The 24863-nt window shown below is 48.8% G+C and overlaps 1 protein-coding gene and 1 long non-coding RNA gene across 9 annotated transcripts in view; one reads left to right on the top strand and one right to left on the bottom strand.

Annotated features, from left to right (window-relative positions):
* The window catches only part of CUX1 (cut like homeobox 1), a 348366-nt gene that overhangs the window by 15770 nt on the left and 307733 nt on the right, over nucleotides 1–24863 (top strand). The window lies entirely within an intron of this gene.
* Nucleotides 16626–24792, bottom strand: LOC110132166 (uncharacterized). The gene is made up of 3 exons (XR_002312380.2): nucleotides 24469–24792; nucleotides 21233–21371; nucleotides 16626–18723 (listed from the first exon to the last, which is right to left on the bottom strand). It is a non-coding gene; the product is annotated as an uncharacterized lncRNA (long non-coding RNA).

Genomic DNA, 24863 nt, shown 5'->3' with positions numbered 1-24863 from the left:
CAGGTCACTATAGTTCTCAAAGTTTAGGAATGTCTTGCCAATTGTTTTATATTAAAAATTGAAATCCTTAGGTCAGAGCTTTAACGCTCTCATTTCTATGCTATGGGCAGGAAAAACTAAATCCGTGTTTTCTGCCTGCTTTCAGGGCGCGCGCGCGCGCGCGTGTGTGTGTGTGTGTGTGCACACATGTGCGTTTCTCCCCACCCCCGAGTTGCATTCATGACTTCTCACTTCACAGGACATCATGATGTATCTTATTTTTTTCTCCTTTCTGCTCCATCCCCATGTCTAGTCCCCTCCTCTTCTCATTGTAATGTGTTTAGTATACCTCTATATGGGTATATTGTAAAACATGTGGCTTGTTTTATATGTATAAGTAGCTCTAATTCATAATTGTGGCACCATGCTGTAAATCTTCCCTTTCACTCCTCACTGTTTCTGAGATCTGTCCATGTTACCCCTTGCAAATTTCATCATTCATGAGAGCTGCATCGGATTCCAGCTGAAGAATCCACTTGTCTTAGCTCAGACTGCTGTATACCATACACACAGGGGCTTTAAGGCACATTTATTGCTCACAATTCCGGAGGCTGGGCAGTCCAAGATCAAGGTGCCTGCAGTCCAAGATCAAGAGGGTACCTGGGGAAAGCCCTCTCTCTAACTTGCAGACAGCCCTCCTCTTGCTGTGTCCTCAACACGATGGAGTGTCTTTGAGAGAGAGCATGAGGGAGCTGTCTTTTCCTAATGACACTAATCCCGTCATGGGGACCCCCACCCTCGTAACCTTATCTAGACCTCCCAAGAGCCACACCTCCAAACACCATCACTGCAGGACTGGGGCTTCACCATAGGAATTTGGGGGGGGGTGTGCAAACTGTTCAGTCCCTGGCAGCACCCTGGCTCACATGTCCGTCTCCCCCAGGATAACCCTGCTGGGTGGCCTCGGGCACCCTGATGCGCGTGGGCGTCCTGACCCGCGTCTCCTGACTGTCGCCCAGGAGGAGGATTGCTGAGTCCCGGGGTGAAGAGCGCTCTTCATCTCACTGAGAGCCGCAGGGCTGCTCCCCTGCGCAGCTATACCACTTTGCTCTCTCTGCCTGTCTCATCAGAGCTTCCCGGAAACCTTTCGCCATCCTGATGGTTTCAGAGTGGCACTTGAGGGTTGTGATTTTTCTCTGATCACCGGTACGTTTTCTACTTGTTACCAACCTTGTTTTATACCCGTCTAGGTTTTCAGATTGACTTTTCCATAAATCGTCTGGTCCTGTATTTCGCCCCTTGTGGATGTGCAAGAGCTGCTTGTACGTTAACATGGTAACCCTTGGTTGGTTTTCACCTTCCTAAGTTGCTTCTCCCAATCTTTCATGTGTTTGTTGATTTGTCTGTAGTGTCCTTCAATAAACAGAAAAACCTGACTTTGATGAAGTCAGATCTGTCTGTTTTTCATTTCAGTCTTGTTTGAGAAAATCTTTTCCCCACTCAAGATCACAAAGATACTCATACTCTGACAGCCATGGAGATTTGTCTGCTGAGTTTAGATTTTTAGGTTAGAGATGGTTTCCGTGCAGACTGTGAGGTAGCCAGTTTTTCTCCAGCACTGCCTGCTGAGCAGTCCAGTCTCCTACGCAGTGATTTAGGAAGTTGCCTCCATTGTATGCCAAGGCCCTGTATACATGTGGGTATGTTTCCAGGACATTCTTTTGTTCCACTACCCCATGTGTTTCTTCTTGCACGAGTGCCTCACTGTTTAATTACTGTGGCTTTATACATGTTTTACTTTCAGATTGGGTGAATTTGCACTTTGCCTTTCTCTTTCAAAATATCTCAACTCCTCACTGTCCATTATTCTTTTATGCTGATTTCCATCAAGCTCTTCTTAAGTTCCAGTGGATTTTCTTTCTTGGATTTGGAATAAATATACAGATTAATCTGGGAGAAAATTAAGAAATTTCAAGTTTTCCTGTCTGTGACTGAGACTGTTTCTCCATTTTCTTAGCTCTTTCTTCAGAAAGGTTTGGTACCTTTGTCACTAGGTTAAATCCTAGTTCTGTACAGTTTCTGTAGTAGTGTGAGCAATGATTTTGTGGGGTTTTTTTTTTTTTTTCCTTCTTGATTGATTATTCTGGTGTGGAGGAAAAAACTGGTTTTTGTTTACTGATTTTGAAACTGGCCAGGTTGCTGAGTCCCTCATTGGCTTTACTAGTTCACTTGAACCTGTTGCATCTCTGGGGAGGGTATCATATGCAAAAAATGTGACACTTTTGTTTGGCCCTTTTCTTCCACTCCTCATACCCCAGAGACTTGTGTTGTCAGCCGGAAGGCCAAGGACTCTGCCGCAGACTGTTGACGGGGGTCTGTGTCTTCTTTCCAGGTCTTAGAGGGAATGTACCTGATGGAGACTTTTGGTAGCAGCTTTAATCAGATTGAGAACTGCGTGACTCCATTGTCTCCACTTTTCTGAGAGCTTTCATCATGAGTCGGTGTGGACCTTTTCCTTTAACTCTGTTCACATCTGGGTGATTTTAATCCCTCAGCCCGGGAATGTGGTAAATTACAGTGATCAACACTCCCATGTTGAAGCGTCCATTGTGTTCCTCGATCAGCTCTTCCCTGTCTTATATTTTGAAATATTGCTGGATTAGATGTGTAGTTGCCACATCTGTGTTATTAAGTAAAATGACCTACAGTTTTCTTGTTTTTATCCAGTTGGAATTAAGGTTATACTAGTCTCATAAAATGGGTTAAAATAGCTTTGGAACCATTTGTATAAGATGAAGATTATCTGTATCTGAAATTGGATAGGGCTCACCTGTGACCGTGGGGCCTGAGCCCAAGAGTGGGCTCTGAGGAATTTATCATTTCATTTTCTTTGTTACTCTGAGTTTTCTGTCAGTAGACTTATTTTGGCATTTTATAATTTTCTAGATATGTGTCCATTTCATGTAGGCTTTAAATTTTATTCTTGTGTGATTATTTGTAGTGTTTCCATTGTTTTTTAAAAACTCTGTTTGTTTTGATATTCAAATTCTTCTTTTTGCTCTTACCTTCATTTTTTAGTTTCTATTTGCCTGGTAAAGCCTCTTTTTCATTATTGCCACTCTTTCCATGTCCTTTTACTCTGTGTCTATTATAGATACGTAATGCAGGATCTTGTTTTTTAAACCCTGGTTGAGAGTCTGTCTGATTAGTGAAATTAACTGGTATACATTTATGATAATTGTGATTATATTAGGACAAGTGTAATTTTATGTTCTCTATTTTACCATACTCTTTGAGGCGAGTACCTTTTAAAATATATAGATATATCCTGGAGTATAGTTGATTTACAAGGTTGCATTAGTGTCAGGTGTGCACAGTGATTCGACTGTACATACTGATACCCCAGGGTATCCGCTGATCCCTCGCCCCTGGGGGGAGGAGTTTGGTGGAGAGAGGTGTGTCCGTGGGGGGTGAGGGCTTAGGTAGGGGTGCAGTCAGGCCCCTGGGGCGACCTCTTGGTGCCTTACTCCAGCCACGCCTGTTCTCCTGGGGCTGCTGCCCTCTCTCTGATGTTACTGCCAGACTCATTGCAGGATCCTCTTGGGGAGGGGTTACCTGCAGAGATTTTGATCCTGCTAGTCTGGGGTGGGCACTGATGTTTTCTCAAAGCTTCTCACAACAGGAGTGGGGTGTGGCATAGACTGGCCATAAGCTGAGAAATGTCAAAGCTGGGAAATGGGGGCTTAGGGGTACGTGATAGTCTTTGTTTACATTTGAGGTATTGTCTGTGTATAGCTGCAAGTCTGAGTACATCCTGGCTGAGACCCACTGGCATTAACATGGTACCATCTTAGGTAGAGGTGGGTAGGGAATGAAACCTAGCAAGACCCTATGGGGCTCCTGGGCATGTAAGCCTTTCAAAGCAGGGAAGGGAGGGGATGCAGAGACAAAGGAGGAGCGGCTGAGAAACAGTAGTGCAGCCGTGGGGCCTGGTTCCACCTTAGGGGATACACATAGCAATATCTTTGAGCTCTTTACAGAACTAGAACCCCAACACATAGAAGATGTTAGCACCCTTCATTCCAGAGAAGACCACAGTTTAATAATCTTGAGAGGCTCATTAAGAGATCACCTGAGGCCAAATTAAAGGAGTGTAGGCGCTGCACACACCCTAATCTTTATTAGCTACTCCGCCCTGAACCATTGCTATAAAACTCCTCCTCCCCAAATCCTCCCGGGTTGGGGACACACAGTTTTGGGGGGCATGAGCTCTCTGTGTCCCCCTTTGCCTTGCAAAGCAATAAAACTTTCCTTTCTGTGGTTGTTTAGTTGCCAAATCGTGTCCGATTCTTTTGCGACCCTGTGGACTGTCAGACTCCTCTGTCCATGGGATGCCCCAGGCAAGAATACTGGAGTGGGTTGCCATTTCCTTCTCCAGGGCATCTTCCCGAGACTGAACTGTGCCTCTTGCACTGGCAGGCGGGTTCTTTACCACTAAGCCACCGTGGAGATGTTACTTCACCCACAGCTCTGTCTCTGAGATTCAATTCAGCACCAACGTACAGAGACTGTTTCCCATATCAGAAACAGAGAAGGCTTGCTAGATAGACCTGGGGCTGCCAGAACATTGAACTTGGGTTTTGTGGTCTGTATTCTATTTCTCTTGGAAAGCGCCATTCTAATCTAGACCCTGGTACTCCAGTGGTTCGTGAACCAGCAGCAGCAATTAGGAACTTGTTAGAAATGCAGAACCTTAGTCCCCACTGCAGACCGACTGAGTAAGAATCCACAAGTTTGTGAGATTCCCCAGGTGATTCATATGCACATTTAAAGTTTGAGAAACACTAAGTCCAGATTTTTTTTAAAGGGATGATTGACTTTATTTAATTCCTATTTTAATAGAGTGACTCCTTCTCCCTTATCACCCCAGTTGAGCTTTTCCAGGACAGAGGTAGCAGCCAGTGCTCTGAGGAGCTAGAAAAGAAAGATTCACACCCTCAGTGAGGTTGTGCAAGGGAGGCCCTCGGGCCCTCTCCCGACCTGTTTTAAACCTAGCTTCTTTTTGGCGCACAGTTCTCATAGTATCGACTGTCTGCTTTTCAGTCCTATAACATATTAAAATGACAAATCGGAAGAAGGCAAGGCAGATCCTAGTGGCAGGACTAGCGGTCTGCTTGGGAGCTGGAGGCCAGAAGACAAGTCTTCAGTCGGGGGTCATTGTTTGCTGGAGAGGCAGCCCCCGCCCCCACCCCCCCCCAATGTGGAGGTTGTTGAGCATGGGGATACTGCAGGTTCTGGCCTTGACCTTCACTGTGGTCCATCTGAGGCCCTGGGAAGGGAACAGCCGACGTCCTGATGAATATGCCTGCTACAGCCCTCGTGTGGGGAGGGCAGTATTGTCACTAAGTCCAGAGACAAACACTTGTTTGGAAGATGCACTTTGGGGAGCGTCTCCTCTGCTCCTTGTGCTGGGGGCCACGGCTTCCCATCCCCTGGCGGGGGAGCAGCTTTCAGCGTGGGAACATGGGGTTCCTAGGTGGCGTGCCTTTGGGTGGCCCAGACCCGCCGGCCCATCTGACTTGGGATCTCCACTTAGTGGCTGTGTGACCCTGGGCCCTTGACCTGCCTCCTGTGCACAGTGGTGATGATAAAGCTCCTTACTATATAGGGGACAGTGCCTGATACACTAGCCCTGAATGTCTTTTAGTCTCAGAATGACAGAGTCAAGGAAAAGGTGTGGTGTTGGCAGCTCACCGGCGAGACCACCTTCTAGTAACAGCATCACACCCGTGACCAGGTGATGTCCTGTGTCACAGCGCTGGTACCGACACACTGTCTGGGTCACTGTTGGTGCCGGTGTGCTGTTTTCTACTCTTTTTTTCCTTTTATAATTTTCCCCAGAGGTCATTTTCCCCTTTCTGTGGTTAAAAAGAAAAATACCCGCTTACACCTTAAACCCACCTCAGTTTGAATAACGTATTTTTAAGGCCAAGGCCTGCCCCTGGGTGTGAGTAGCTTGCACGGTGAATGTTCAGCGGGCAAATGAGAAATGTGAGTCATGCAGTACTTGGCATCTCCAGCTCCTGATGTTTGGTGGCAGACTTCCTACAGAGAGGAGGGACTGCAGAGCGGAAACCCTCTCAGAGCCAGCCAAGGGATCCTTTAGACGAAACGGGCTCATGCTCAGTGTTGATTGGGAAGAGTGGTTATTTGAATTCTCCTCCTCCTCCTGTTTCCTCAGCCTGCGAGGCCTCCACGGGGCCAGATTCATCCTGGATTTACCACTTTTGTGCAGAGTGAGGCTTATCCCTAAAGGTGACGGCCATCTCTGGTGCCTTCTGCAATGCGCAGTAGATGGAAGGCCCAGGGTGCCTGGACGCACAGGCCCTTGCCGGACATCTCCCGCCTGTGCAGGGAGCTCGGGTTTGCTGCCTCTGTGGCTGCCGACAGCCGTGGGCAGGGAGAGCCACGGTGCCCCGTGACTTACCTGTCGGGCTCCAAGTTTTGTTTTCTTGGCCAAGATCTTGAAGATGGTTTCCAAGTAGGGGTTTCTTCCTTGGCAGCGGATTTGGGCTCTCTTCTCGTCAGCCCTGTCCTTGTCTGCAGGGGCACTGAGCTGGGGGTTTGGGAGTGGGGCAGAGCGGCTGATGTGACTGCTGTGTCCTCTGTCACGAAGATTCGAACAGAGTGGCACCACTGGCTGAGTTTCAAACGTAGGACATTCATATAAAGCTCACTTTGATCTGACTTCTAGATAGATAATAACTGAACTATGAAACTGGGAGAAAGTGGCCAGATAGTGGTACAAAATATGTACCATTAAAGGTTTCAGGAGCAAAGTTCAAAAAATCTGATAAAAAATCTTGGATGAGAAGGAAGAAAGGACTCAACCCTCAAGGCTCCATGGTGCCCTGCTGTGCGGGTACCCCGAGGGCCTGGCACTCCAGCAAGTGGAGGCCGCTGTTGGTTCATGTTTTCGGGCCTCCTGCTCTGCGCTTTGAGGCCCTGGTTGGTCTCCTCCACCTGACGTTTTCAATTTGGGGGCAAAATCCCCAAGTTCAGCCATTTAAGAAGGGGTCATAGATGAGAGAAGTATGGGAGTGGAAACAGTTATAAGGCAGAACTAATGCTTTTCCACATGGCCCCTGTGGTTATCACTTTTTAAAATGATCCAAGGTCCCCCCCCACCAACAAATAGTTGTACATCTTGAATGTTTTAATTTTAAAATAAAAATTACCTAGAGGTAGTCATCATTTTTGTATTTTTTCTTTCTTTCAAAACACTTCATTTTCATTTTTTATCAAAAATCCTCTAAGGCTTAGTGTTAAAAAGAACCAGCACCCTGCCCACGTCTCAGTACCCGCAGCCTGGAACAGTGTCTATGGTCTGAGTAGCTGGCTTTCCAGCGCTGGGCAGTTTGCTTACTGATATGGCATCGTGAGACGCGTTTGGGGATTTAGGCCTCCCTAGAGGCCGACCCCCCTCCCCCCCGCCATGGTCCTCTTTTTGGCTCGGGCAGTGTTAAAGGATTCAGCACTGATAGCTGTGACTACATAAATAAATACTAACTTTCTGTGAGATACCTGGTTTACTCCCAAACCCTCCTCCAGCGACATAAGTCTCTTAAGACATGGGAACCTATCGTATGGGTAGGGTTTTATCTCTTCTCGTCGTCACCCCCTCCTGGTCCCCGTGTTCTTCTCTGACCGGAGTGGCTGCTGCCTGGTCCGGGTCCCCCGCTGCCCTCCACATCCCTTTCCTTATCATCCTGGGGCCTCCCTTTCTGTCTCTCCTGCTCTGTCTCCCAAGTTCGGTGGTTTTGTCTCTCTTGTTTAACCTCTCGCTTGGCTGGGGTGGATCTTCTCCAGCAGCTTCCCGACGAAGGGTGTCTGCGTCTGCGATCCGACAAGGTCTTCCTCCTGCTCGGTGTCATCCGAGCCGAGGGTGGAATTCCAGGTTGGACAGCGCTGCCCTTGGGACTGGCAGGGCCTCGCCTCATCCAGGAGCCCGTTGGCGGGCATTCTGACTTCCCGTCCTCTGCCGTTTCTCTCTGACACCTTTTAGAGTCAGGTTTTCCTCTTTTTTTTTTTTGTTTTTCTTTTTTCAGGCATCAGGAAAACTTGCTCTTATCTGGTCCTGTTTCCCTGCCCCTGTTTTCTGTCCTCTGGAGCTCACTGTTCAGATGGTGGGTCTCCTGCACCCATCTGCTAATTTTTCTCCCCTTTCACTTTCCATGTTTTTGTCTTTGGGGATATATCTTCTTGGAGAATTCTCAGCCTCCCAATCTTTGTAAACTTGTATCTATCACATTTTTAACTCAAGTGTTTTCTCTTATTCCTTGAACGTTCCATTCTTTGGACCTGTTCTTGTTTCAAAGATTCAGTGTCTTATCTCACTGGCTGCATTCATCACCATTAAAAAAAAATTTTTTTTTTCTTCTGTTCCCTGCATTGACTTTGCTTCATGTTTACTTTTGAAAAATCTTCAGGAAAACACTGAATATATGTAAACAATTGTATGTAACGCATTTTGGCTACAAAGTGTAATAATGTAATTAACACCTGTGAACTCTTTCCCCCCCAACCTCAGGAACCAGACAGGCCAAGCTAGTAATTTGCATCCGCCTGCATTGCCCTCCCCCCTCCTTGTTTCCCTTCCTCCCTGCGGACAGGTGGCCACTGTACTAAGTACTGTATTTATTATGTCATGACCTTAAAATAATGTTGTTTTATCACAAATCTGTGCACACTTAAAGTGTTAGTCGCTCAGCCGTGTCCAACTCTTCGTAACCCCATGGACCATAACCTGCCAGGCTCCTCTGTCCATGGGATTCTCCAGGCAAGAATACTGGACTGGGATGCCATTTCTTTTTCAAGGGGATCTTCCCAACTCAGGGATCGAACCCAGGTCTCCTGCATGGCAGACAGATTCTCTCCTACCTGAGCCACCAGGGAAGCCTTAAATGCTATATTATTTACAACTGCTTGGTTTTGAGCTGTATTTATAAAATGGTATTATTCTGCGGGTAGACTTCTGGAACTTGCCTCTTTGACTCGTTCTGAAAGGGAGAATCATCTGCAATAGTCAGTTCTCTGGTCTCCCTGGTCTCTGATGTTTAGGCCCAGTTCTGTGACCAGACTCAAGTTTATTTATCCTTTCTCCTTCCTGTGGGTTTGTCTCTGCTCCTTCTCCTTCTCTCTCTCTCTCTCTCTCTCTCTCTCTCTCGGTCCCAGTTAGAGATTTCCTCAAATGTCGAGTGACATTTCATCATCTGTCTCTATGTAAGTGCAAGCCATCAGCATGCTGATATGGAAGCTCATGTGTGTGTGTCTCGAGAGGGGATGGTTTGGGGGGCAGTTGACTGCTAGCCTTCACTGTAAATAATCAGCCCAGGTGTTTTGCTGGGGGTGTCTGTGCTCTTTGCTTTTGGGCTGACAGCTTCTGTAAACTCCCTGGGTTCCCTGCTGGGTGGGGTGGCTGAGGCTGAAAGTCTGACAGCCTGTCCCCAGCTTCCTCTGGTCTGTGCAGGCTGCTGTGGCTGGCCCAGTGGCTGGGAAGCTTCTAGGATCTGGTGGACTTCTTTGCTCCCTGCTCCTGAGAGACTCGACCTTGCTGTTCTGGAGGGAGCAGAGAAAGCTTGGGTGTCAAGCTGCCATTTTTAAGCTGGAAGTCACACGCCTTCAAAACGCCCCATTTAACATGTGGGGTTCGGCTATATGTCTGTGACACCAGTTTTCTAGGAAACACATTGGTTTTCTTGTACAGCCATCTTTCGGGAGCGCCTTCCAACCAGGTTGCCCGTGAGTGACACGTGCTTGACGCACTCTGAAGATCACCTTTGGAGCAACTTTGTGAAACACGGTGAATGCCGGGCTCACTAGCCTCGGAGCCTTGGTTGTGATGGGAAGGAGGCAGCTGTGCAGTCTTTGGTACCTGAGCCCGGGGCTCAGATCCTCCACCACTTCGTGGTTGGATGCCTCCACTCCCTCATCTGAAAGGAGAGCCCTTCCTAACTGGGTTGTTACAAAAACAAAAAAGAGGGAATATATGTGAAGTGCCTGCTGGCAGCTGCTCTGTAACTGGGAGCTATTATTAACTGTGGCATCCTTACTGGACTAAGAAATGGCACCCCCATCTCGCATTCATGTAGCACCTCATTCTCAGTAGTGCTTATTCACACACACACTCGGAAGGACTAAAAACGGACTCGGCTTGGATTGTGCCGATCAACTGCAGGGTCGGCTCCCTCCCCGCCTCTAGCCTGTAATCTTCCCCAGCACATGGACGCCCCACTTCCTGCCTCAGAACTTGCTCTTCTCCCCTCTTGCCGGGAGGCAGACCCTGTCCCTTGGAGCCCCCTAGCTCAGGCCCTGCCTTCCCAGCCCCAGCAGCTCCATCTCCTTGGAAACCCCTCCGTCCTCTGGGGACACTGAGCCCCACTCATCTGGCCAGGGGCTTTGCCTGCCTGGGGCCACCCTGAGGGGTGTGGTCTTCTCCTCCTCCTCCATCGAGGCTGGTCATTTCTAGTCAATTGACAAAGAAGACAAGCCTTGGGGAGAGGTAGAGTTTTACCTGCATTTACTGGTGTCTTGGTGGGAGAGTCCACCAGTGGTTTATGCAGGAATTTTAATCATTTAAGTCATAACGTTCAATCTGGTACTTCCAATGTGTTCTCCCCCTGCCTTAAGAAACTGCTGAGGGGACTTCCCTAGTGGTCCAGTGGCTAAGACTCCATGCTGTCAATGCAGGGGGCCTGGGTTTGATCCTTGGTTGGAGAACTAGATCCCGCATGCCACAACTAAGTATTTGCATGCCTCATTGAAAACTGAAGATCCCGCATTGTGCAGTAACACGGTGCAGCCAAATAAATAGATATTAAAAAAAGAGAAAACCGAACGAACAGCTGAGGTCGGCAGGAAGTGTGCAAGGAATCATCAGTTTTAAGTCATCAGAGATACATAAGGACCAGAATGTTATGCCTCAGTTGCAGTTTGTTGATTTCCCTGGCATTGCATTTCCCTTCATCCTCCACCCCAGCCTTCGTGGTTTACCCGAGCCAGTGTTCTCCATCCCCTAATTGAAGGCTGTAAACGTGGGCCGGTCCAGGAGTCTGGTGGGTCTAGAAAGTGAGGGGAGTAGACTTCAAGCCCCCTGGATGGAAGCCCTTCCGGGGGCGGGGCCTCCCCCAGCCGGACAGACGCAGACACGCAGCCTGTTTCCTGCAGCCCCAGGGCACGCTTCCTCCCTGCGGTCAGTGACTTCAAAAGCTGCCCCAAGTTCAACTGTTTCTCCAACTTGGGGGACTCTGGGGGCAGCCAGCCGCACGTTGAGGAAAAGCCTCCTCCTGACTCTTCTTCTCTCGGGCTCCCTCTTCGTCATTAAACCGAAACTGCTTTCTTGCAGTCGGATGAATTGAACCCTGCGACCCTTCCTTGGACCCCGTCCTCTGTGACCTCCCCTGTCCCCTCACTCTGTGCTCCCACGTGTGGCAGCCGACCAGTCCCCTGGGTGTGGAACCTGCCCTCACCAGTCAGGGTCTTCTCCCGCTATGCCCCTTCCCTCCCTCCTCATCCTTCTTCCCTGGGCTTCTAAAGCCCTGCCCCTTGCCTGGCTCAAGTTCCTGTTTCTGTTTGAATGAAGCCCTTCGGATCCCCTCCGGCAGATGGACTCTGTCCTCCTCTGACCCCCAGGGGCGCTCCGGGCCTGCCCTAAATTTCTGCCCTCACTGCACCTAGGATGACCGGCCTCTGGGTCCTTCCTTTGTGCCCGGGTCAGCTTATCAGCAGAGCGGCTGTGCCTGACTGGGTACTCAGCACCTCCCACGGTGCCTTGCAGAGAATAGGCATAGCATTCAATAAATGTCATAGTTTTGAAATATCTGTTGAAATAAAAAGAAACGCTTTTTTTTTTCCTCCAGGAGTCAAAATGCATGGCTTTCATCCACTTTCAACACATAAAAGATGTTTTCAACACAGAAAGGCCTTTCACCGCTCTTATTTAATAGTCGGCTTTTGGAATGATGTGGACTAGAATGAAAGATGAGGACGAGCGCCTCTGAAATCAGCTGTTTTGAATTAAATAAAGCAGAGTGAGGTTGGAGTCAGGTGAAGCGAGAGGATGGGATTCAACCAAGGAGAGTTAACGTGCGTGTGGGCACCTGAGGGCCTGTCTTCCCACCCACCCAGGAGGTGGCGGGGGATTGGAGGGTGGGCTGGCCCCACACCTGCCGGACCAGCCTGTCGCCCATTAACCTCGACTTAGGTCAGAACCACTTAGCCCTCCTGCAGCTTTTCAAAATTGCAAGGAGGTTTTTAGGTTTTTCTCTTATTTCTTTTGGGGTTTTTTGGAGGCAGAGTTTTTTTTCCCCCCCTTAGTTATTCCTGGTAACTTTCAGAGTTCAGCTTCCTCAGTAAGATCCTGAGTCCGGGGAGCGAGGTCCCGTGAGCCCGCGCGGAGGCCCTCGCTGCTCCACTGGCTGGGCTGTGCGTCCACGTCGCGGGCGCTCAGTTTCCCCGCCCGCTCCACCTGGAGCACTGGAGCCGGGATGCGCTGTGTCCACAGCCAACTTGGCAGAGTCTGCACGTTTAGCTGTGCCTGTGAAAACGGACTGAAGACAATGTGATGGTAATCCCCTGGCAGTCCAGCGGTTAGGACTCAAGTGCTTTCACTGCTGGGGTCCGGGTTCAGGCCTGCCTGCCGCATGGTGCAGCCAACAAACAAAAACATTGACTGTGAAGCCACCCTTACTCAGGCCCCACAAGACACGCTGAGCTGACCTCTGTCTCACCGAGGCCAGGCAGCTTCAGTCTGACTGACGTGGGGGGTTGGAGGTGTGTCATAAACTTCACCAATAGATAGGGGGGTTCTCGTCTCCATTCTGATTGGGGCCGAGCCAAGGCCTTGGCCAGCTGATAGAATGGACCCCTGCAGATTCTGGGGCCTCCAGGCTGGCTGACTTGCCTTGGACTGTGTGGCCAGCTCTGACTTTGTCTGCTCCCACGTGTCGCCTCCGGCCAGGCTTGTCCCCCTTGGGTGGGTTGGCCCCGGGCGCTGGCAGTTCTCACAGGAGCTGAGTGGCCCCCTCAGGGCAGCCCTTTCTGAGGTGCTGTCTGGAGGGTCCCCCGGGGCCACCCCATGAGTGCGGTCCAGTGTGGACCAGTGTTGGCCTCCACCACCGCAGGTCTGACGTTTTAACCGAGTGCTGGGCACACAGGCCGCTCCCCTCGGTATGAGCCGCTAAAAACACTGGAACCAAGAAGGGTTTTCAAAACCCGATATGTGTTTCAGTTGTTACAAGGAGGATTGCTCATTACCAGGGAACTGATTCTTTTTTTTTTAAAGCAGTATCTAGATTCCTCAAGGTTATGACAAAGCTTGAGCAGCTTGTAAGCAGGCAAATGGATGAAAGTCTCTCCCACAGCGTTTGGTTTCTCTTCTGGGGTTGGTGGGGGAGGGTTCCACTATAGGGGCTGGCTTTGGTGGGCTTTACTTTCTTGAGGCCTCAGGTGTTCCCTTCCTGCCCTGTGTAGGCTAACAACCCCTCTTGACCCTGCACCGCCCCTCCCTCCCTGGACCTTTTCTTCTACAGTGACTTACTGTCACGTGAAGCACTATTTATAAAAGCTGCCCCTCCCCCCAGGTAAACTGTGGTGCCTTAACGAAGGTACACTTTGGCCCTCAGGACGGGAACAGCTTTTAATCATAAGAACGTCCTCCTCCATAGCTTCGGAGGATGAGAAACGTGGACGTTTGGGCAGGGAGGGAAACCGCCATTCAGCCTAATGCACGTGGCCTGTTGCATGTGAGGGTTGTGGAGCGGGTGGGAAGAAAAAGGAATCCTCCTATTTATCCATGGATCGTGAAAACTGGTACACCTGTACCTTTTCTTTGTGGAAGAAATCCAGTAGCATCAAGCTTTCTAGATTCCAAGTAGGTCAGATGGCTAGTGATTAAAAGTGGACCAGCATCCAGCTTGTCTTTAGAAGCAGAAAGCCACAGAGGCTGTACTTTTGTTTATCCCCTTATCATTCAAGTGACCCGGTGGGGGCTGCGTCTGCAGGCCACTGACCGGGGGTTAAGGGCAGAGCTGCAGGGAAACAAAGTTAAGGCTTCCCTCCTCCCTCCTCCCGCCACCTGAGCCGCGAGGGAGGCAGGCTTATGATTAACTCAGCGCCATCTCAAATGCAATTTCTGGGGGCTGAAAACATTAACTTTTAAAAAATGATTTAAAATTACCAATTGACCATATCCGGGGCCGAACCTGCATGATTCAGCTCCTTTTAAAAATATCTTTTCTCAACAAATTGCTTCCTTAACATTTTAATTTGTTGATCGTAAAGGAAGCTTGCCAAATATTAGCCGTTCTTTTCCATTTCCTACAGCTTCAAGCTTTCCTTATTTGGCATATTTCAGTGGAACTGTAAGGTCACTCCCTATTTTTCTTCCCAAATAACTATATTTATTACTGTCAAGTATTGGCGGGTTTGATCCAGCTGTCATCAGAATGTTTGGAAATACTGTTTTTTGCCAGAATGCTGATTTAATGATCTAATACTGACATGGCTTGTTTTCTCTGCTGACTTGATAACTTGTTCAATAGGCTCCCCTCTTTTTTTTTTTCCCTCCTCTCTTTCCTTCTGCCATATGCTTAATGGGGCAGTGTCTTTTTTTTTTTTTTTTTGGCCATGTCTCAAAGCGCGCGGGACATTAGTTCCCCGACCAGGGAATGAAACCATGCCCTCTGCAGTGGGAGTGCAGAGTCCTAACCACTGGGCCTCCAGGGAATTGACAATGTCTTGAAGAGAGTCATAGAAGGGTTTTTTTTTTTTTTTTTTAAATTATTCCTTCTCCCCCGCCCCCTCCCATCCCCTCCTCCTCTTTCTTTTTTCAGAGAAGACCTAGATGGTAACAAAACCCTCCTTCAAGAAGCTGGCATTGCTGCTGCCTGGCATCTTGGAGAGTACTTAAGAAAAATTTTCCTTGTGAAAACCTTCAAACATACACCAAAGTAGAAACAACTGTCACAAACCCCCACCTGCCATCACCGGCTTTACCAGTTAGCAGCTCATGGCCCCATCTAGTTTCATTTATACCCCCGTCTAGTTTCATCTATACCCCCCCATTTCTAGAAGTTTGAAAAGAGCATCATCTTATTTTATCCATGAAGATTTCAATATGTATCTCTAGAAGGTAACATGTCCACCTTAAAAAAAAAAAAAAAAACCATCATTCCGTGACCACAACTAAGAGGGGACGTTTCTACAGAGGGGCACAGAAGTGAGACAGTCCTGGGGGGGGGGGGGCGTGTCACAGTGGAGAGGTGGTCTGGTCCAGGACTCTACCCTTGCCTGTCCCAGGGTCTAGGGCTGGGTACTGTTCTTTCTTGAGCCTCAGTTGGCTTCATCCAGAAAACCAGATGCACTAGTTCTCCTATCTCTAAATGTCTTTTCTTTCTTTTTTTGTGTCACCTATATATTTTTAAATTTTTTTTTTCTCTTAAATTGAGGTATAGTTGATTTGGCTCTGAAGACCTTGAGTCTCTGAATGTGTGAGGTGCTGCCTTGCTTCAGAATAGGTCCCTGGGCCCCAAAGAAGGAGAGGGTGGGCAGGCGCCCCACCGTGTGGGGTTCTGCCTCCTTCCTGCCGGCCGTGGGAGTTTGGATCTCTGACTCCAGCTGCCTCCATCTGGCAGCGAGACGTGTGCTCCCGGTCATTTCTTTTATCCCAGCAGAGTTCTCCATGGGCCACGGATTGCCCTTGTTTGCCGCACTGATTATCTGAAACTCTCTGTAATAGTTGCTCCTCTGAGTGGAAGCTGCTTCCACATTTGGTGGTTAGCGGTTAAGGGTCAGTTAACAGGTGTCACATTTGCAACCCATCCTCACCCCAATCTTTTGGAACTGAAGTGTTGTCATTCGAGTTGAACAAGCTGCCTGGCGCTGCCGCAGATGCTGGGACTACCGAACTCATTTGGTGCTGGCTGCACCCCCCAGGAGCCCCCATCTGGCGAGGAGAGGACCCGTGCACAGTGCCTCGCCAGGTGTAGGGCTGGCGCTCAGGGCTGGGCGCGGGATGGGCATCAGGTTCCGATTTGGCGGCGATGGTGCTGCTGGGCCTCGAAGCACGAGTGGGGTTTCTCCACATCCAGGCCACTGGGTGCTGGTGGGTAGTCACGTGTCCGACACCCATAATCCCACCCATAATCCCCGGGTTAGAATCAGCCATTAATGCTGTGACTCATTTCCTTTGGCTATTTCTCTATGAATACACGGATTTCTGCTGTCTACTCATGCAGTCAGTAGCTCAAGAAAGGCATCTTGAGCATCTGGCCACGTGCCCGACACTCTTCTTGGTTCTGAAGTGGTGAGGAAAGAGGTCAAGGTGATTCCTGCCCTCAGGGAGCTTACACTCTGGTAGGGTTACATAGTAAATGGCAGCATATAGCAGATGCCATTCATATTCTGTTTAGTTCACTTTACTACCACCAGGCCAGCCGAGGATTATTCGAAAGCCCTTCCAGCCTGCTATTGCCCTTCAGTTTGACAGAGAACAGCTGCCTGTGAAATGTGACCCTGACAAGGGCAGCCCTGCCCCCTGTCCCCGCCCCGCCCCGCCCCGCCCCGCCTCACTAGGTGCTCAGGGAAGGTTTTCGTCTGGGCGGGCTCAGACCTTCGCCCTTCCCCTTTAATTGCCTGTAAAAAGGTGGGGTTTTCCTCCTTTGGAGTAATTATCTCGACTTTCTTTGCATCAGGAAACATATTTAAAATCTAATATAATTTGAAACCCAAGTGTTCCCTTAACTCATTTCATCAGCAGGGTTGTTGTGGGGGCAAGTGTTATTACAGTTTACAGTTTTTGTGCTTGGGCTTCCCAGGTGGTGCCAGTGGGAAAGAACCCGCCTACCAATGCAAGAGACTCTGGTTCGATCCCAAGGGTTGGGGAGATTCCCCGGAGGGCACAGCAGCCCACTCCAGTATTCTTGCCTGGAGGATCCCATGGACAGAGGAGCCTGGGGTCATTGGGGTCATTGGGGTCGCAAAGAGTCGGACATGACTGAAGCGACTTAGCACACAGGCATGCACACACACATTCACAATGCATATTGTTTGTTTGTCATGTTTGTTTTGTAGAATCCCCCAAATTAGACTAGCCCTCCCAGTTAACCACAACGAAGCTGAGACGCACAGGGGTTGAGTTCTTGTCCATGGCCTCAACTGTGGGAGAGGGAAGGTGAGGCTGGGGCCCCAGTTCCTGGGTCCGAAGTCTCAGTCTCCTGCCAGCTCTGGCCTCCTTGGCCTTCCTCCCCGATCCCAGACCCTGCTGCAGTCCTTGGGTGGGGAAGGCCAGGTGCACAAAGCCCTGCTTGTTTGGCTACACATGCCTACCAGCAGTTGCTCTTATTATAGAGCAGTTATTCTTATTTGTCAAGAAGCTCAGAACAACTGTTTTTATTCTTCACAGTGAATGCTTATGCACATGACCTTTCGAGAACATATTTCTGGATGCTGCAGAGGCACTGATGTTCATGCAGATTAGCTAAGTTAAACCTTTCTTTCAGCTGAAAGTTGCCTCTGTCCCTTTAAGAATTCCACTTTGCAGAGTGCTTCTCCTGTTATTAATTGTTTATTAGGAGCCCCATGTCAACTAGTGTATTGTTTTCTGATGACAGAAGGGCCCCCTGGCAGAGCCAACTTTTATAGTCTGATGTTGGTTAAACCTCACCCGCCTCCTGGTGGCAGTGAGGGACGGACAGCGCTGGTGCCCTTGAGCAGGATGGAGTGGAAGGGTGGTCTGCTGGTCCAACAGCAAGCAGCCATGTATCATGGGTCACATAGCATGTTCTCCCAGGGGGCAGCCGCATCCACTCACATGTTTGTGTGTACTGTCTGAACACAGATATTTATGAATGTGGGCGATATATACCTCCACCTACATGTATAATGGCCACGATGGAAAATTCACTCACCCAATAATTATACTAATCTTAATTGTTTGGTTAGTAAGGGCCAGGAACAGTGCTAGGTATTTGGGATTAGCACTGAACAAATGACAGCGCCTGCCCTCATGGGACTGACATTTTAGTGGTTTCAAGGGAAAGCAGCACTTGTTTTTAAGAGACCTTGGCAAAGCAGACGACCTTGAAACCTACTAAAGGCGGCGATAGTTGGCACACTTGTTTTACAATCTCCAGACAAAAGAATCATATCAGGCCCTTTATTGCAGACATGAACATTTATTTTAAGGACTCAAATTAAACTAGAGGAGATAAATGAGCCGGCATAGTTGTTTGCTGATCATTCATGGCTGATACAATGAGCAGCTCATTAAATCGTTGGTAACAAATGGAGTCTTGAGAATTTCAACCCCGAGACGCTCTGAACAGCACCAACCGTAAAACGTTCCACTAAAGGTGATTTTTCCTTTGCCCTCAAAGCATCTCTTTGATTTCAAAGTGTATAAAGAAGGCACTCCTGAGGCCTTTGGGGGAAAGTGCCATGTAAGAAAGTTCAAGAAGTTTAATAAAAGTTGTATTTGAACTTTCAGTGTGATTTCCATGGTGATACTTAATATGCTGTGTATCACTACAAGCCTTTTCCCTTCTGTGTTCTTCTGTAAATTTTCCAAAGTGGAGCAGAATTTTCCAACAGTGGATGAAATGATGCTGCTGCTTTGCATAGTTGTGTGTGATGGGGCTAGCTCAGGTGTCAACATTTCAGCCGTTCAGGAGGCTCTCTGGGTGCTCCCTTTTAAAAAAATTTTTTTTAATTTATTTTTTAATTTTTTTGGCTGCACCACGTGGTGTGTTGGGAATCTTAGTTCCCCGACCAGTGTTCGAACCTGGGTCCCCTGCATTGGAAGGGCAAAGTGTTAACCATTGGACCATGAGGGCAGTCCCGGATGCTCAGCTTTCATAGCAGGCTATTTAAGTCTGGCCTCCAAGTCTCGTGTCTCACAGCTGGAGCCTCACAGAAACCCTTCTTGTCCTGGGGTGCCAGCAACCTCCGGGGGTGAAGTCACACCCAGCATGTCAAGTGTGTGGCCGTGGCAGACCTGAGGCTCTGTCGCAGGGCAGAAAGGGGAGGTGGCGGGGGGGGGGGGGGGGGTGGCGGTGAGGACAGACACATAGGACACTAGGGAAATTCTCTGTGCCTCCTCCCCTGACACCCGGCCTGGGGGGACCTCCTCACAGCAGCCCCCCCCCCCTTCACCTGCTGGGTCATTTTCCTTTGGTCCTTCATCCCTGGGTGTCTCCAGAAGCTCAGACTGCAGATAATTTGCTCTTGATTTAAGTCAGCTTCTTTGTAGAATCACTTACTCATAGCTTTATCTGTCACCTTGATGTTCAAGTGTCAGAAGTCCAGTCCCTCCTGACTTGGTCCCTGGGTGGCCCACCCTCCCTTCAGTTGACTGGGACAGGTCTCATCCATTCCCATCCCCCTCCGCAGAGCTGGCCCCAGAGCCTTGGCCTCGCTGTGGCCCAGAACCTTTTCTAGCTGCCACAGGGTCTTGAACTTGCCCCCCACGCCGGTCCCAGGGGCTCTGGCAGTTGCAGAGAGTGTCGGGATGTTGGGAGGCCCTCCCCCCACCTCAGTCCCTCTTGTGCTGGGGGCGTTCGAGCCACCTGCCTTCCTGGGATTGATGGAGAAAGGGCCCTGTGCACACACGGATGCTTGCGGATGCTGGGCTGATCTGAAAGGGTGCTGGGAAGGAGGGAAGCATTAGTGAGAGCTGAAGAGCAAAGGACCTTGAGTGCCGGGCACAGCCACTGAGGCCTGACCCACCAGGGGGTGGTTCACCTGCAGGGACTCCCCTGCAGGGATCCTCCCCAGCTTCGAGGGCAGATGGCCTGTGGTGGTGGCGGAGGCCAGGAGCAAGAGGAACCCCACCCAGGATGTGGTGACTGTTGTCTGGAGGCAGGGAGGGAGCACACTGGGATGAACCCACATGTGCACTTGGGCATGACCAGGAGGCAGGTCAAGTTCTGTGTCAGAAACCCAGAGGCCAGGAGGTGTGTGGGGGAGGACCGACATCCTGAGTAGAGAGAAACACTCCAGAGGCAGGGTGGGTCTATCCTGTCCCTGCCCGATTCCCAGTGCCTGGGACACAGTAGGTGCGTAATAAACCCGTGGACCAAACGCACCAGTTTGATCGAAGTCAGAGCTGGCTGCGGGTCCTCCCATGCCTGGCAGCCTGTGTAAGTGGATGAGTTTCCCAAGGGGTAGAATTGAAGCGAAGAGAGGCCAAGGGCTGAGTGTCGGGGGAAAGAGTTTGCAGTTAGGGGTGCAGTGGAGGGCAGAAGGTGTACGGTCAGCCGAGGTCAGGGGGGCTCCCGGGAGATGGTGTTTACGTGGGCACAGGGTGGCTAGTGCCCTCACTGTGAGTGGCCCAGAGAGGTACAGGAGGGCTTGTAGGGCTCCGCTTTGCTCAAGTTTGGGCTTTCCCCTGCACCGCTGCGCAATGCAACTATTGCTGCCGAGACCCGCTCTGCTCTGCTCCCCACAGGAACATCATTCCCCACTTTTCTTTAGGGTCGCTGCTGCATGGCGTGCAGTGCACTGTCTACATGCTGCATGCATCCACCAGCCACGCCCCCCCTCCCCCGCCCCCGCCCCTACCTCCTGGGACGACCACCACCTGGGAAGCCAAGCCCTCGTCCCACCTGGCATGGGCCACCCTCCTGAGACGTCCATGCCGACCGGAGTCCTTGTCCCCTGCCCTCCTTTGCCCCCCTTTGCCCTGTGAACCACCTGAGCACAGGTGTCCTCATCCCTTGGAGCCCTCATGAGGTCATGTTGGCCAGAGCAGCTGCAGCCGCTTTGTCCTGATGTTTTACAGCCGAGACTGTGTTGTCCGCCCACCTCCTGGCCCAGAGTGAGGTGTCCCAGGGAGCGGGGAGGAAGTCAGAGCTCCTTCTTCACTGCCCTTCATAAAACCCTTGTCTGGAAATTAACGGACGAGAGAATCTAGGGAGCCTTGGCCGATGACACCTTGAGGAAACCTCAGGAATATTAACTTGAAACATCACAGCTGTCTCATTAAGAATGTGGGATGGCAAATTCCTTAACCTTAAGTGGCCGAGCTGGTTTAACAAGATGTTTCTCTTTGTGGTGGAATTTTCACTTTTCCCCTTTTAAAGTTATTCAGATAAAGCTGTGAGGGTGGTACAGAGTTTTGATTTTTTTAAGTTGATAATGAGTAATTTTAGGATAGATGCTTATGAAGTCTGTAAATAATCATTTGAAAAACCCTTACCTAGTGCCATGCTCATATCTTCTTTATAAATATTTGTGTAGCTGGACTCATCTGTCTGCCACGGAGGGGCTGAATGGGTCCCTAGGGCATGACAGTGGCTCAGAGTGGGTGGATGCCCATATTGTCTCTCTGACGTTTTCTGCTCAGAAAGAGAAGATTGATTTTAGTCTGTGATCCTAGCACCCAAGGTGGGGGAGATTGTGGAGTTAGTCCTCCTGCAGGCTCATCAGCAGAATATAAGCCTCAGCTCTGCTCAGTTTGGTCCCAGCCTTCCCTGGTGGTTCAGTGGTTGCTACTGCTGCTAAGTCACTTCAGTCGTGTCTGAATGTGTGCGACCCCATAGACGGCAGCCCACCAGGCTCCGCCGTCCCTGGGATTCTCCAAGCAAGAACATCAGAGTGGGTTGCCATTTCCTTCTCCAATGCATGAAAGTGAAAAGTGAAAGTGAAGTTGCTCAGTCGTGTCTGACTCTGTGCGACCCCATAGACGGCAGCCCACAAGGCTCCTCCATCCATGGAGTTTTCCAGGCAAGAGTACTGGAGTGGGTTGCCATTGCCTTCTCTGGGTCCAGTGGTTAAGACTCCGCAATTCTAAGGAAGGGATCAGCAAGTTTGATCCCTGATCGGGAAACTAAGATTCCACTATGCTGCTCAGCTTGGTCACATCATGAGGACTTAAGAGGGGGGTGGTTTCAGTTACATGATGGCTTTTAAGACTAAAAGCCCTTTTTTTTTTTAAACACCTATCAGAGTGTCAAGATGTTTAAATCTGAATCCATGGAGGGTTCGTAGCGTGATCTCTGTATCCTGTTGGTGGGCGTGTGAGCCAGAAAAACCACTTCGGAGAGGGATTTTGAAGGAGCCTGGTAGAGAGGAGCAGCTTCCCTCCAAGATGAAATGTGTTCTTAGAGATGCTCGAGGGTGTGTATCCTGGGAGAGACGTGCACAAGAACGGGGTGAACGCCTGGGGAGGACGTAGAGGTCATTGGAGGAGAATGGCATTGTCCAGGGAGTTCTAGAAGGCAGGCCACGCATGCAGATGGACCTCACAGACACAGCAGAGAGCAGGAGGGGCCAGCTGAGGGGCTTGCATAGCATGATCCTATTTTTATATGGAATTGAATACGCAAAGCCATACTTTACGTTGTTCGTGGTACCATGAAAAGCTAGTGAACATAGAAAGATTTTTTGGGGAAAGATAAATGCCAAATTCTGGAGATGTGATTTTTTTTTGGTGGGGGGTGGCAAGGAAAATGGTATTGAAGTGGGTTCAATGGGTTTAACCAACTATAATATCCTTTTATTAGTAACAAATATGGCAGAATGTTAAAATTTGATGATGCTGAGTATAGGTACATAGGAATTTGTGCTTTCCTGGATGATTGAAATATATCATTATTAAAAAATAACATATACTAGCTATCTGAACATATATGAACAGGCTTTAGTAATTATTGTACTTATAACCTAAAGTTTTTAAGATCAGGGTATTTTATGTGGGGCCCTTTATAGCTTTGTCCTGCTCTTTATGGAATCCTAAAATTATAGTGGCTTTAATTGTACTTGTTGAAGAAGTTTATGTTCTCTTATGTTAAATATTGGGAAATTGGTGAAACTTTTTAGGTCTCTGTACATTTTAAGAAAGTTTTAAGGTCACTGCAATGATGTAAAGTAATTAGCCCCCAACTAATAAAAATAAATGGGAAAAAAAAAAGTTTTAAGGTGTATTTTCTTTCTTTTTTTCTCTAAGATGTATTTTCTCCTTTGAAGTATGCCTTTTTTTCTTTTTAAATTAGGAGATTTATCCTTTTTATTTTATTTTGTTTATTTGTCTGCATCAGGTCTTAGTTGTGGTACACAGGCTTAGTTCCCAGCCAGGGATCTCCTGTATTGAAAGGCGGATTCTTTTTTTTTTTCCATTTATTTTTATTAGTTGGAGGCTTATTACTTTACAACATTGCAGTGGTTTTTGTCATACATTGAAATGAGTTAGCCATGGATTTACATGTATTCCCCATCCCAGTACCCCCTCCCACCTCCCTCTCCACCCGATCCCTCTGGGTCTTCCCACTGCACCAGGCCCGAGCACATGTCTTATGCATCCAACCTGGGCTGGTGATCTGTTTCACCCTAGATAATATACATGTTTCAGTGCTGTTCTCTTAAAACATCCCACCCTCGCCTTCTCCCACAGAGTCCACAAGTCTGTTCTATACATCTGAGTCTCTTTTTCTGTTTTGCATATAGGGTTATCGTTACCATCTTTCTAAATTCCATATATATGTGTTAGTATACTGTAATGGTCTTTATCTTTCTGGCTTACTTCGCTCTGCATAATGGGCTCCAGTTTCATCCATCTCATTAGAACTGATTCAAATGAATTCTTTTTAATGGCTGAGTAATATTCCATGGTGTATATGTACCACAGCTTCCTTATCCATTCGTCTGCTGATGGGCATCTGGGTTGCTTCCATGTCCTGGCTATTATAAACAGTGCTGCGATGAACATTGGGGTGCACGTGTCTCTTTCAGATCTGGTTTCCTCGGTGTGTATGCCCAGAAGTGGGATTGCTGGGTCATATGGCAGTTCTATTTCCAACTTTTTAAGAAATCTCCACACTGTTTTCCATAGTGACTGTACTAATTTGCATTCTCACCAACAGTGTAAGAGGGTTCCCTTTTCTCCACACCCCCTCCAGCATTTATTGCTTGTAGACTTTTGGATAGCAGCCATCCTGACTGGCGTGTAATGGTACCTCATTGTGGTTTTGATTCGCATTTCTCTGATAATGAGTGATGTTGAGCATCTTTTCATGTGTTTTTTTGGAAAGGCGGATTCTTAACCACTGGACCACCAGGGAAGTCCCTATGCCTCTTTTTTTTTTTTTTAAAGGTATGTTTTGTTTTATTTATTCATTTTTAAAAGTATGATGTGTTTATTTGGCTGTTCTGAATCTTAGTTGCAGTTTGTGGAATCTAGTTCACTGACTAGGGATTGAACCTGGGCCCCCTGTAATGGGAGTGTGGAGTCTTAGCCACTGGACCACCAGGGAAGTCCCTGGATTATGTCTTTTGATAGAAAAATAGGTCCTTGCCTCTGTTTCAGTATACTAACAGTGAATTTTCTAGAAAAACAAGGACAGGAGAATGGAACAGAAGAGACCTGTGATGTCCACACCCCCTTATGTATAGCCCCTAGGATACTTGGGATCCTTGACAAAGTACACTGATACCTACTATTATCCAGGCCATGGATCTGGGATGGTTACATATTGTCTCTGCCACTAGAGATGCTTCTCAGGATGAGATTCTGGCTTAATTGAATTAGCCTCCTTGCAGTCAGGATGCGAGTGAGATGGTGCATTCCTGTCATGCCAGTTGCGGGGGATGCTATTAAAGCCGGCCGTTGATGGAATAATATCCTTTACTCACTCGCCATCTCTCTCAGGAAACAGGAGCTTAATATGCCCCATTCAGTTAATCCCGACAACATCCTTAGAAAGGTGAGTGGAAGGCAGGTAGAGTGGTGCTGGTGGCCTCCCCAGCCCCAGCCCGGGGTGTGGTGGGCCCTTCCCACCTTCCTCCCTGGCGCCTGCCGCGCTCGCCCATCAGGCCCGCCTGCCGCCCACCCA

This window comes from Odocoileus virginianus, chromosome 33 (genome assembly GCF_023699985.2).
Source record: "Odocoileus virginianus isolate 20LAN1187 ecotype Illinois chromosome 33, Ovbor_1.2, whole genome shotgun sequence".
Lineage (NCBI taxonomy): Eukaryota > Metazoa > Chordata > Mammalia > Artiodactyla > Cervidae > Odocoileus > Odocoileus virginianus.
This window is presented reverse-complemented; position numbering and strand designations above follow the sequence as displayed.